The sequence below is a fragment of the Phalangium opilio genome, unplaced genomic scaffold (assembly GCF_054372755.1).
Source record: "Phalangium opilio isolate 3A_F unplaced genomic scaffold, DU_Popi_V2 ptg000092l_1, whole genome shotgun sequence".
Taxonomy (NCBI): Eukaryota; Metazoa; Arthropoda; class Arachnida; order Opiliones; family Phalangiidae; genus Phalangium; species Phalangium opilio.
This window is the reverse complement of record NW_028324197.1, coordinates 687,336-701,621: the sequence shown is the minus strand read 5'-3', so window position 1 is coordinate 701,621 and position 14,286 is coordinate 687,336.

Here is a 14,286-nt window from a genome sequence, read left to right as displayed (position 1 = left end):
AAAGCCGAGATATTCTCAGTTCCTAAACACTAGGTTTCGAAAACCCAGATATACTCAGTTCCTAAACACTAGGTTTCAAAAGCCGAGATATTCTCAGTCCCAAAACACTAGGTTTCAAAAACCCAGATATTCTCAGTTCCCAAACACTAGGTTTCAAAAGCCCAGATATTCTCAGATCCTAAACACTAGGTTTCAAAAGCCGAGATATTCTCAGTTCAAAAGCCGAGATATTCTCAGTTCCTAAACACTAGGTTTCAAAAGCCCAGATATTCTCAGTTCCTAAACACTAGGTTTCAAACGCCGAGATATTCTCAGTTCAAAAGCCGAGATATTCTCAGTTCCTAAACACTAGGTTTCGAAAACCCAGATATACTCAGTTCCTAAACACTAGGTTTCGAAAACCCAGTTATTCTCAGTTCCCAAACACTAGGTTTCAAAAACCCAGTTATTCTCAGTTCCCAAACACTAGGTTTCAAAAACCCAGATATTCTCAGTCCCCAAACACTAGGTTTCAAAAACCCAGTTATTCTCAGTTCCCAACACTAGGTTTCGAAAGCCCAGATTTCTTAGTTTCTAAACACTAGGTTTCGAAAAACACTAGGTTTCGAAAACCCAGATATTCTCAGTTCCTAAACACTAGGTTTCGAAAAACACTAGGTTTCGAAAACCCAGATATTCTCAGTTCCTAAACACTAGGTTTCGAAAGCCCAGATATTCTCAGTCCCCAAACACTAGGTTTCAAAAACCCAGATTTCTCAGTTCCTAAACACTAGGTTTCGAAAACCCAGTTATTCTCAGTTCCCAAACACTAGGTTTCAAAAACCCAGATATTCTCAGTTCCCAAACACTAGGTTTCGAAAACCCAGATATTCTCAGTTCCTAAACACTAGGTTTCGAAAACCCAGATATTCTCAGTTCCCAAACACTAGGTTTCGAAAACCCAGATATTCTCAGTTCCTAAACACTAGGTTTCGAAAACCCAGATATTCTCAGTTCCTAAACACTAGGTTTCGAAAGCCCAGATATTCTCAGTCCCCAAACACTAGGTTTCAAAAGCCCAGATTTCTCAGTTCCAAAACACTAGGTTTCGAAAACCCAGTTATTCTCAGTTCCCAAACACTAGGTTTCGAAAACCCAGATATTCTCAGTTCCCAAACACTAGGTTTCAAAAACCCAGATATTCTCAGTTCCCAAACACTAGGTTTCAAAAACCCAGATATTCTCAGTTCCCAAACACTAGGTTTCAAAAGCCCAGATATTCTCAGTTCCTAAACACTAGGTTTCAAAAGCCGAGATATTCTCAGTTCAAAAGCCGAGATATTCTCAGTTCAAAAGCCGAGATATTCTCAGTTCAAAAGCCGAGATATTCTCAGTTCAATAGCCGAGATATTCTCAGTTCAATAGCCGAGATATTCTCAGTTCCTAAACACTAGGTTTCGAAAACCCAGATATACTCAGTTCCTAAACACTAGGTTTCAAAAGCCGAGATATTCTCAGTCCCCAAACACTAGGTTTCAAAAACCCAGATATTCTCAGTTCCCAAACACTAGGTTTCAAAAGCCCAGATATTCTCAGTTCCTAAACACTAGGTTTTGAAAACCCAGATATTCTCAGTTCCTAAACACTAGGTTTCAAAAACCCAGATAATCTCAGTTCCTAAACACTAGGTTTCGAAAACCCAGATATTCTCAGTTCTTAAACACTAGGTTTCGAAAACCCAGATATTCTCAGTTCCTAAACACTAGGTTTCAAAAACCCAGATATTCTCAGTCCCCAAACACTAGGTTTCAAAAACCCAGATATTCTCAGTTCCCAAACACTAGGTTTCAAAAGCCCAGATATTCTCAGTTCCTAAACACTAGGTTTCAAAAGCCGAGATATTCTCAGTCCCAAAACACTAGGTTTCAAAAACCCAGATATTCTCAGTTCCCAAACACTAGGTTTCAAAAGCCCAGATATTCTCAGATCCTAAACACTAGGTTTCGAAAAACACTAGGTTTCGAAAACCCAGATATTCTCAGTTCCTAAACACTAGGTTTCGAAAAACACTAGGTTTCGAAAACCCAGATATTCTCAGTTCCTAAACACTAGGTTTCGAAAGCCCAGATATTCTCAGTTCCTAAACACTAGGTTTCAAAAGCCCAGATATTCTCAGTCCCCTAACACTAGGTTTCAAAAGCCCAGATTTCTCAGTTCCTAAACACTAGGTTTCGAAAACCCAGTTATTCTCAGTTCCCAAACACTAGGTTTCAAAAACCCAGATATTCTCAGTTCCTAAACACTAGGTTTCGAAAACCCAGATATTCTCAGTTCCTAAACACTAGGTTTCGAAAACCCAGATATTCTCAGTTCCTAAACACTAGGTTTCAAAAACCCAGATATTCTCAGTCCCCAAACACTAGGTTTCAAAAACCCAGATATTCTCAGTTCCCAAACACTAGGTTTCAAAAGCCCAGATATTCTCAGTTCCTAAACACTAGGTTTCAAAAGCCGAGATATTCTCAGTCCCAAAACACTAGGTTTCAAAAACCCAGATATTCTCAGTTCCCAAACACTAGGTTTCAAAAGCCCAGATATTCTCAGATCCTAAACACTAGGTTTCAAAAGCCGAGATATTCTCAGTTCAAAAGCCGAGATATTCTCAGTTCCTAAACACTAGGTTTCAAAAGCCCAGATATTCTCAGTTCCTAAACACTAGGTTTCAAACGCCGAGATATTCTCAGTTCAAAAGCCGAGATATTCTCAGTTCCTAAACACTAGGTTTTGAAAACCCAGATATACTCAGTTCCTAAACACTAGGTTTCGAAAACCCAGTTATTCTCAGTTCCCAAACACTAGGTTTCAAAAGCCCAGATATTCTCAGTCCCCAAACACTAGGTTTCAAAAGCCCAGATATTCTCAGTCCCCAAACACTAGGTTTCAAAAGCCCAGATTTCTCAGTTCCTAAACACTAGGTTTCGAAAACCCAGTTATTCTCAGTTCCTAAACACTAGGTTTCAAAAGCACAGATTTCTCAGTTCCCAAATACTAGGTTTCAAAAGCCCAGATTTCTCAGTTCCCAAACACTAGGTTTCGAAAGCCCAGATATTCTCAGTCCCCAAACACTAGGTTTCGAAAACCCAGTTATTCTCGGTTCCCAAACACTAGGTTTCAAAAGCCCAGATATTCTCGGTTCCCAAACACTAGGTTTCAAAAGCCCAGATATTCTCAGTTCCCAAACACTAGGTTTCAAAAACCCAGATATTCTCAGTTCCTAAACACTAGGTTTCAAAAGCCCAGATATTCTCAGTCCCCTAACACTAGGTTTCAAAAGCCCAGATTTCTCAGTTCCTAAACACTAGGTTTCGAAAACCCAGTTATTCTCAGTTCCCAAACACTAGGTTTCAAAAACCCAGATATTCTCAGTCCCCAAACACTAGGTTTCAAAAGCCCAGATATTCTCAGTTCCTAAACACTAGGTTTCAAAAGCCGAGATATTCTCAGTTCAAAAGCCGAGATATTCTCAGTTCAAAAGCCGAGATATTCTCAGTTCAAAAGCCGAGATATTCTCAGTTCAATAGCCGAGATATTCTCAGTTCAATAGCCGAGATATTCTCAGTTCCTAAACACTAGGTTTCGAAAACCCAGATATACTCAGTTCCTAAACACTAGGTTTCAAAAGCCGAGATATTCTCAGTCCCCAAACACTAGGTTTCAAAAACCCAGATATTCTCAGTTCCCAAACACTAGGTTTCAAAAGCCCAGATATTCTCAGTTCCTAAACACTAGGTTTTGAAAACCCAGATATTCTCAGTTCCTAAACACTAGGTTTCAAAAACCCAGATAATCTCAGTTCCTAAACACTAGGTTTCGAAAACCCAGATATTCTCAGTTCTTAAACACTAGGTTTCGAAAACCCAGATATTCTCAGTTCCTAAACACTAGGTTTCAAAAACCCAGATATTCTCAGTCCCCAAACACTAGGTTTCAAAAACCCAGATATTCTCAGTTCCCAAACACTAGGTTTCAAAAGCCCAGATATTCTCAGTTCCTAAACACTAGGTTTCAAAAGCCGAGATATTCTCAGTTCAAAAGCCGAGATATTCTCAGTTCAAAAGCCGAGATATTCTCAGTTCCTAAACACTAGGTTTCGAAAACCCAGATATACTCAGTTCCTAAACACTAGGTTTCAAAAGCCGAGATATTCTTAGTCCCAAAACACTAGGTTTCAAAAACCCAGATATTCTCAGTTCCCAAACACTAGGTTTCAAAAGCCCAGATATTCTCAGATCCTAAACACTAGGTTTCAAAAGCCGAGATATTCTCAGTTCAAAAGCCGAGATATTCTCAGTTCCTAAACACTAGGTTTCAAAAGCCCAGATATTCTCAGTTCCTAAACACTAGGTTTCAAACGCCGAGATATTCTCAGTTCAAAAGCCGAGATATTCTCAGTTCCTAAACACTAGGTTTCGAAAACCCAGATATACTCAGTTCCTAAACACTAGGTTTCGAAAACCCAGTTATTCTCAGTTCCCAAACACTAGGTTTCAAAAACCCAGATATTCTCAGTCCCCAAACACTAGGTTTCAAAAACCCAGTTATTCTCAGTTCCCAACACTAGGTTTCGAAAGCCCAGATTTCTTAGTTTCTAAACACTAGGTTTCGAAAAACACTAGGTTTCGAAAACCCAGATATTCTCAGTTCCTAAACACTAGGTTTCGAAAAACACTAGGTTTCGAAAACCCAGATATTCTCAGTTCCTAAACACTAGGTTTCGAAAGCCCAGATATTCTCAGTCCCCAAACACTAGGTTTCAAAAACCCAGATTTCTCAGTTCCTAAACACTAGGTTTCGAAAACCCAGTTATTCTCAGTTCCCAAACACTAGGTTTCAAAAACCCAGATATTCTCAGTTCCCAAACACTAGGTTTCGAAAACCCAGATATTCTCAGTTCCTAAACACTAGGTTTCGAAAACCCAGATATTCTCAGTTCCTAAACACTAGGTTTCGAAAGCCCAGATATTCTCAGTCCCCAAACACTAGGTTTCAAAAGCCCAGATTTCTCAGTTCCTAAACACTAGGTTTCGAAAACCCAGTTATTCTCAGTTCCCAAACACTAGGTTTCGAAAACCCAGATATTCTCAGTTCCCAAACACTAGGTTTCAAAAACCCAGATATTCTCAGTTCCCAAACACTAGGTTTCAAAAACCCAGATATTCTCAGTTCCCAAACACTAGGTTTCAAAAGCCCAGATATTCTCAGTTCCCAAACACTAGGTTTCAAAAGCCCAGATATTCTCAGTCCCCAAACACTAGGTTTCAAAAGCCCAGATATTCTCAGTCCCCAAACACTAGGTTTCAAAAGCCCAGATTTCTCAGTTCCTAAACACTAGGTTTCGAAAACCCAGTTATTCTCAGTTCCTAAACACTAGGTTTCAAAAGCACAGATTTCTCAGTTCCCAAATACTAGGTTTCAAAAGCCCAGATTTCTCAGTTCCCAAACACTAGGTTTCGAAAGCCCAGATATTCTCAGTCCCCAAACACTAGGTTTCGAAAACCCAGTTATTCTCGGTTCCCAAACACTAGGTTTCAAAAGCCCAGATATTCTCGGTTCCCAAACACTAGGTTTCAAAAGCCCAGATATTCTCAGTTCCCAAACACTAGGTTTCAAAAACCCAGATATTCTCAGTTCCTAAACACTAGGTTTCAAAAGCCCAGATATTCTCAGTCCCCTAACACTAGGTTTCAAAAGCCCAGATTTCTCAGTTCCTAAACACTAGGTTTCGAAAACCCAGTTATTCTCAGTTCCCAAACACTAGGTTTCAAAAACCCAGATATTCTCAGTCCCCAAACACTAGGTTTCAAAAGCCCAGATATTCTCAGTTCCTAAACACTAGGTTTCAAAAGCCGAGATATTCTCAGTTCAAAAGCCGAGATATTCTCAGTTCAAAAGCCGAGATATTCTCAGTTCAAAAGCCGAGATATTCTCAGTTCAAAAGCCGAGATATTCTCAGTTCAATAGCCGAGATATTCTCAGTTCCCAAACACTAGGTTTCGAAAACCCAGTTATTCTCAGTTCCCAACACTAGGTTTCGAAAGCCCAGATTTCTTAGTTTTTAAACACTAGGTTTCAAAAGCCCAGATATTCTCAGTTCCTAAACACTAGGTTTCAAAAGCCCAGATATTCTCAGTCCCCTAACACTAGGTTTCAAAAGCCCAGATTTCTCAGTTCCTAAACACTAGGTTTCGAAAACCCAGTTATTCTCAGTTCCCAAACACTAGGTTTCAAAAACCCAGATATTCTCAGTTCCTAAACACTAGGTTTCGAAAACCCAGATATTCTCAGTTCCTAAACACTAGGTTTCGAAAACCCAGATATTCTCAGTTCCTAAACACTAGGTTTCAAAAACCCAGATATTCTCAGTCCCCAAACACTAGGTTTCAAAAACCCAGATATTCTCAGTTCCCAAACACTAGGTTTCAAAAGCCCAGATATTCTCAGTTCCTAAACACTAGGTTTCAAAAGCCGAGATATTCTCAGTCCCAAAACACTAGGTTTCAAAAACCCAGATATTCTCAGTTCCCAAACACTAGGTTTCAAAAGCCCAGATATTCTCAGTTCCTAAACACTAGGTTTCAAAAGCCGAGATATTCTCAGTTCCTAAACACTAGGTTTCGAAAACCCAGATATACTCAGTTCCTAAACACTAGGTTTCAAAAGCCGAGATATTCTCAGTCCCAAAACACTAGGTTTCAAAAACCCAGATATTCTCAGTTCCCAAACACTAGGTTTCAAAAGCCCAGATACTCTGATCCTAAACACTAGGTTTCAAAAGCCGAGATATTCTCAGTTCAAAAGCCGAGATATTCTCAGTTCCTAAACACTAGGTTTCAAAAGCCCAGATATTCTCAGTTCCTAAACACTAGGTTTCAAACGCCGAGATATTCTCAGTTCAAAAGCCGAGATATTCTCAGTTCCTAAACACTAGGTTTCGAAAACCCAGATATACTCAGTTCCTAAACACTAGGTTTCGAAAACCCAGTTATTCTCAGTTCCCAAACACTAGGTTTCAAAAACCCAGATATTCTCAGTCCCCAAACACTAGGTTTCAAAAACCCAGTTATTCTCAGTTCCCAACACTAGGTTTCGAAAGCCCAGATTTCTTAGTTTTTAAACACTAGGTTTCAAAAGCCCAGATATTCTCAGTTCCTAAACACTAGGTTTCAAAAGCCCAGATATTCTCAGTCCCCTAACACTAGGTTTCAAAAGCCCAGATTTCTCAGTTCCTAAACACTAGGTTTCGAAAACCCAGTTATTCTCAGTTCCCAAACACTAGGTTTCAAAAACCCAGATATTCTCAGTTCCTAAACACTAGGTTTCGAAAACCCAGATATTCTCAGTTCCTAAACACTAGGTTTCGAAAACCCAGATATTCTCAGTTCCTAAACACTAGGTTTCAAAAACCCAGATATTCTCAGTCCCCAAACACTAGGTTTCAAAAACCCAGATATTCTCAGTTCCCAAACACTAGGTTTCAAAAGCCCAGATATTCTCAGTTCCTAAACACTAGGTTTCAAAAGCCGAGATATTCTCAGTCCCAAAACACTAGGTTTCAAAAACCCAGATATTCTCAGTTCCCAAACACTAGGTTTCAAAAGCCCAGATATTCTCAGTTCCTAAACACTAGGTTTCAAAAGCCGAGATATTCTCAGTTCAAAAGCCGAGATATTCTCAGTTCCTAAACACTAGGTTTCGAAAACCCAGATATACTCAGTTCCTAAACACTAGGTTTCAAAAGCCGAGATATTCTCAGTCCCAAAACACTAGGTTTCAAAAACCCAGATATTCTCAGTTCCCAAACACTAGGTTTCAAAAGCCCAGATACTCTGATCCTAAACACTAGGTTTCAAAAGCCGAGATATTCTCAGTTCAAAAGCCGAGATATTCTCAGTTCCTAAACACTAGGTTTCAAAAGCCCAGATATTCTCAGTTCCTAAACACTAGGTTTCAAACGCCGAGATATTCTCAGTTCAAAAGCCGAGATATTCTCAGTTCCTAAACACTAGGTTTCGAAAACCCAGATATACTCAGTTCCTAAACACTAGGTTTCGAAAACCCAGTTATTCTCAGTTCCCAAACACTAGGTTTCAAAAACCCAGATATTCTCAGTCCCCAAACACTAGGTTTCAAAAACCCAGTTATTCTCAGTTCCCAACACTAGGTTTCGAAAGCCCAGATTTCTTAGTTTTTAAACACTAGGTTTCAAAAGCCCAGATATTCTCAGTTCCTAAACACTAGGTTTCAAAAGCCCAGATATTCTCAGTCCCCTAACACTAGGTTTCAAAAGCCCAGATTTCTCAGTTCCTAAACACTAGGTTTCGAAAACCCAGTTATTCTCAGTTCCCAAACACTAGGTTTCAAAAACCCAGATATTCTCAGTTCCTAAACACTAGGTTTCGAAAACCCAGATATTCTCAGTTCCTAAACACTAGGTTTCGAAAACCCAGATATTCTCAGTTCCTAAACACTAGGTTTCAAAAGCCCAGATATTCTCAGTCCCCTAACACTAGGTTTCAAAAGCCGAGATATTCTCAGTCCCAAAACACTAGGTTTCAAAAACCCAGATATTCTCAGTTCCCAAACACTAGGTTTCAAAAGCCCAGATATTCTCAGATCCTAAACACTAGGTTTTGAAAACCCAGATATTCTCAGTTCCTAAACACTAGGTTTCGAAAACCCAGATATACTCAGTTCCTAAACACTAGGTTTCGAAAACCCAGTTATTCTCAGTCCCCAAACACTAGGTTTCAAAAGCCCAGATATTCTCAGTTCCTAAACACTAGGTTTTGAAAACCCAGATATTCTCAGTTCCTACACACTAGGTTTCAAAAACCCAGATATTCTCAGTGCCCAAACACTAGGTTTCAAAAACCCAGATATTCTCAACCCCAAACACTAGGTTTCAAAAACCCAGATATTCTCAGTTCCTAAACACTAGGTTTCGAAAACCCAGATATTCTCAGTTCCTAAACACTAGGTTTCAAAAACCCAGATATTCTCAGTTCCTAAACACTAGGTTTCGAAAACCCAGATATTCTCAGTTCCTAAACACTAGGTTTCAAAAACCCAGATATTCTCAGTCCCCAAACACTAGGTTTCAAAAACCCAGATATTCTCAGTTCCCAAACACTAGGTTTCAAAAGCCCAGATATTCTCAGTTCCTAAACACTAGGTTTCAAACGCCGAGATATTCTCAGTTCAAAAGCCGAGATATTCTCAGTTCCTAAACACTAGGTTTCGAAAACCCAGATATACTCAGTTCCTAAACACTAGGTTTCGAAAACCCAGTTATTCTCAGTCCCCAAACACTAGGTTTCAAAAGCCCAGATATTCTCAGTTCCTAAACACTAGGTTTTGAAAACCCAGATATTCTCAGTTCCTAAACACTAGGTTTCAAAAACCCAGATATTCTCAGTGCCCAAACACTAGGTTTCAAAAACCCAGATATTCTCAACCCCAAACACTAGGTTTCAAAAACCCAGATATTCTCAGTTCCTAAACACTAGGTTTCGAAAACCCAGATATTCTCAGTTCCTAAACACTAGGTTTCAAAAACCCAGATATTCTCAGTTCCTAAACACTAGGTTTCGAAAACCCAGATATTCTCAGTTCCTAAACACTAGGTTTCAAAAACCCAGATATTCTCAGTCCCCAAACACTAGGTTTCAAAAACCCAGATATTCTCAGTTCCCAAACACTAGGTTTCAAAAGCCCAGATATTCTCAGTTCCTAAACACTAGGTTTCAAAAGCCGAGATATTCTCAGTTCAAAAGCCGAGATATTCTCAGTTCCTAAACACTAGGTTTCGAAAACCCAGATATACTCAGTTCCTAAACACTAGGTTTCAAAAGCCGAGATATTCTCAGTCCCAAAACACTAGGTTTCAAAAACCCAGATATTCTCAGTTCCCAAACACTAGGTTTCAAAAACCCAGATATTCTCAGTCCCCAAACACTAGGTTTCAAAAACCCAGTTATTCTCAGTTCCCAACACTAGGTTTCAAAAGCCCAGATATTCTCAGTTCCCAAACACTAGGTTTCGAAAAACACTAGGTTTCGAAAACCCAGATATTCTCAGTTCCTAAACACTAGGTTTCGAAAAACACTAGGTTTCGAAAACCCAGATATTCTCAGTTCCTAAACACTAGGTTTCGAAAGCCCAGATATTCTCAGTCCCCAAACACTAGGTTTCAAAAACCCAGATTTCTCAGTTCCTAAACACTAGGTTTCGAAAACCCAGTTATTCTCAGTTCCCAAACACTAGGTTTCAAAAGCCCAGATATTCTCAGTTCCCAAACACTAGGTTTCAAAAGCCCAGATATTCTCAGTCCCCAAACACTAGGTTTCAAAAGCCCAGATATTCTCAGTCCCCAAACACTAGGTTTCAAAAGCCCAGATATTCTCAGTTCCTAAACACTACGTTTTGAAAACCCAGATATTCTCAGTTCCTAAACACTAGGTTTCAAAAACCCAGATATTCTCAGTGCCCAAACACTAGGTTTCAAAAACCCAGATATTCTCAACCCCAAACACTAGGTTTCAAAAGCCGAGATATTCTCAGTTCCTAAACACTAGGTTTCAAAAGCCCAGATATTCTCAGTTCCTAAACACTAGGTTTCAAACGCCGAGATATTCTCAGTTCAAAAGCCGAGATATTCTCAGTTCCTAAACACTAGGTTTCGAAAACCCAGATATACTCAGTTCCTAAACACTAGGTTTCGAAAACCCAGTTATTCTCAGTTCCCAAACACTAGGTTTCAAAAACCCAGATATTCTCAGTCCCCAAACACTAGGTTTCAAAAACCCAGTTATTCTCAGTTCCCAACACTAGGTTTCGAAAGCCCAGATTTCTTAGTTTTTAAACACTAGGTTTCAAAAGCCCAGATATTCTCAGTTCCTAAACACTAGGTTTCAAAAGCCCAGATATTCTCAGTCCCCTAACACTAGGTTTCAAAAGCCCAGATTTCTCAGTTCCTAAACACTAGGTTTCGAAAACCCAGTTATTCTCAGTTCCCAAACACTAGGTTTCAAAAACCCAGATATTCTCAGTTCCTAAACACTAGGTTTCGAAAACCCAGATATTCTCAGTTCCTAAACACTAGGTTTCGAAAACCCAGATATTCTCAGTTCCTAAACACTAGGTTTCAAAAACCCAGATATTCTCAGTCCCCAAACACTAGGTTTCAAAAACCCAGATATTCTCAGTTCCCAAACACTAGGTTTCAAAAGCCCAGATATTCTCAGTTCCTAAACACTAGGTTTCAAAAGCCGAGATATTCTCAGTCCCAAAACACTAGGTTTCAAAAACCCAGATATTCTCAGTTCCCAAACACTAGGTTTCAAAAGCCCAGATATTCTCAGTTCCTAAACACTAGGTTTCAAAAGCCGAGATATTCTCAGTTCAAAAGCCGAGATATTCTCAGTTCCTAAACACTAGGTTTCGAAAACCCAGATATACTCAGTTCCTAAACACTAGGTTTCAAAAGCCGAGATATTCTCAGTCCCAAAACACTAGGTTTCAAAAACCCAGATATTCTCAGTTCCCAAACACTAGGTTTCAAAAGCCCAGATACTCTGATCCTAAACACTAGGTTTCAAAAGCCGAGATATTCTCAGTTCAAAAGCCGAGATATTCTCAGTTCCTAAACACTAGGTTTCAAAAGCCCAGATATTCTCAGTTCCTAAACACTAGGTTTCAAACGCCGAGATATTCTCAGTTCAAAAGCCGAGATATTCTCAGTTCCTAAACACTAGGTTTCGAAAACCCAGATATACTCAGTTCCTAAACACTAGGTTTCGAAAACCCAGTTATTCTCAGTTCCCAAACACTAGGTTTCAAAAACCCAGATATTCTCAGTCCCCAAACACTAGGTTTCAAAAACCCAGTTATTCTCAGTTCCCAACACTAGGTTTCGAAAGCCCAGATTTCTTAGTTTTTAAACACTAGGTTTCAAAAGCCCAGATATTCTCAGTTCCTAAACACTAGGTTTCAAAAGCCCAGATATTCTCAGTCCCCTAACACTAGGTTTCAAAAGCCCAGATTTCTCAGTTCCTAAACACTAGGTTTCGAAAACCCAGTTATTCTCAGTTCCCAAACACTAGGTTTCAAAAACCCAGATATTCTCAGTTCCTAAACACTAGGTTTCGAAAACCCAGATATTCTCAGTTCCTAAACACTAGGTTTCGAAAACCCAGATATTCTCAGTTCCTAAACACTAGGTTTCAAAAACCCAGATATTCTCAGTCCCCAAACACTAGGTTTCAAAAACCCAGATATTCTCAGTTCCCAAACACTAGGTTTCAAAAGCCCAGATATTCTCAGTTCCTAAACACTAGGTTTCAAAAGCCGAGATATTCTCAGTCCCAAAACACTAGGTTTCAAAAACCCAGATATTCTCAGTTCCCAAACACTAGGTTTCAAAAGCCCAGATATTCTCAGTTCCTAAACACTAGGTTTCAAAAGCCGAGATATTCTCAGTTCAAAAGCCGAGATATTCTCAGTTCCTAAACACTAGGTTTCGAAAACCCAGATATACTCAGTTCCTAAACACTAGGTTTCAAAAGCCGAGATATTCTCAGTCCCAAAACACTAGGTTTCAAAAACCCAGATATTCTCAGTTCCCAAACACTAGGTTTCAAAAGCCCAGATACTCTGATCCTAAACACTAGGTTTCAAAAGCCGAGATATTCTCAGTTCAAAAGCCGAGATATTCTCAGTTCCTAAACACTAGGTTTCAAAAGCCCAGATATTCTCAGTTCCTAAACACTAGGTTTCAAACGCCGAGATATTCTCAGTTCAAAAGCCGAGATATTCTCAGTTCCTAAACACTAGGTTTCGAAAACCCAGATATACTCAGTTCCTAAACACTAGGTTTCGAAAACCCAGTTATTCTCAGTTCCCAAACACTAGGTTTCAAAAACCCAGATATTCTCAGTCCCCAAACACTAGGTTTCAAAAACCCAGTTATTCTCAGTTCCCAACACTAGGTTTCGAAAGCCCAGATTTCTTAGTTTTTAAACACTAGGTTTCAAAAGCCCAGATATTCTCAGTTCCTAAACACTAGGTTTCAAAAGCCCAGATATTCTCAGTCCCCTAACACTAGGTTTCAAAAGCCCAGATTTCTCAGTTCCTAAACACTAGGTTTCGAAAACCCAGTTATTCTCAGTTCCCAAACACTAGGTTTCAAAAACCCAGATATTCTCAGTTCCTAAACACTAGGTTTCGAAAACCCAGATATTCTCAGTTCCTAAACACTAGGTTTCGAAAACCCAGATATTCTCAGTTCCTAAACACTAGGTTTCAAAAGCCCAGATATTCTCAGTCCCCTAACACTAGGTTTCAAAAGCCGAGATATTCTCAGTCCCAAAACACTAGGTTTCAAAAACCCAGATATTCTCAGTTCCCAAACACTAGGTTTCAAAAGCCCAGATATTCTCAGATCCTAAACACTAGGTTTCAAAAGCCGAGATATTCTCAGTTCAAAAGCCGAGATATTCTCAGTTCCTAAACACTAGGTTTCAAAAGCCCAGATATTCTCAGTTCCTAAACACTAGGTTTCAAACGCCGAGATATTCTCAGTTCAAAAGCCGAGATATTCTCAGTTCCTAAACACTAGGTTTCGAAAACCCAGATATACTCAGTTCCTAAACACTAGGTTTCGAAAACCCAGTTATTCTCAGTCCCCAAACACTAGGTTTCAAAAGCCCAGATATTCTCAGTTCCTAAACACTAGGTTTTGAAAACCCAGATATTCTCAGTTCCTAAACACTAGGTTTCAAAAACCCAGATATTCTCAGTGCCCAAACACTAGGTTTCAAAAACCCAGATATTCTCAACCCCAAACACTAGGTTTCAAAAACCCAGATATTCTCAGTTCCTAAACACTAGGTTTCGAAAACCCAGATATTCTCAGTTCCTAAACACTAGGTTTCAAAAACCCAGATATTCTCAGTTCCTAAACACTAGGTTTCGAAAACCCAGATATTCTCAGTTCCTAAACACTAGGTTTCAAAAACCCAGATATTCTCAGTCCCCAAACACTAGGTTTCAAAAACCCAGATATTCTCAGTTCCCAAACACTAGGTTTCAAAAGCCCAGATATTCTCAGTTCCTAAACACTAGGTTTCAAACGCCGAGATATTCTCAGTTCAAAAGCCGAGATATTCTCAGTTCCTAAACACTAGGTTTCGAAAACCCAGATATACTCAGTTCCTAAACACTAGGTTTCGAAAACCCAGTTATTCTCAG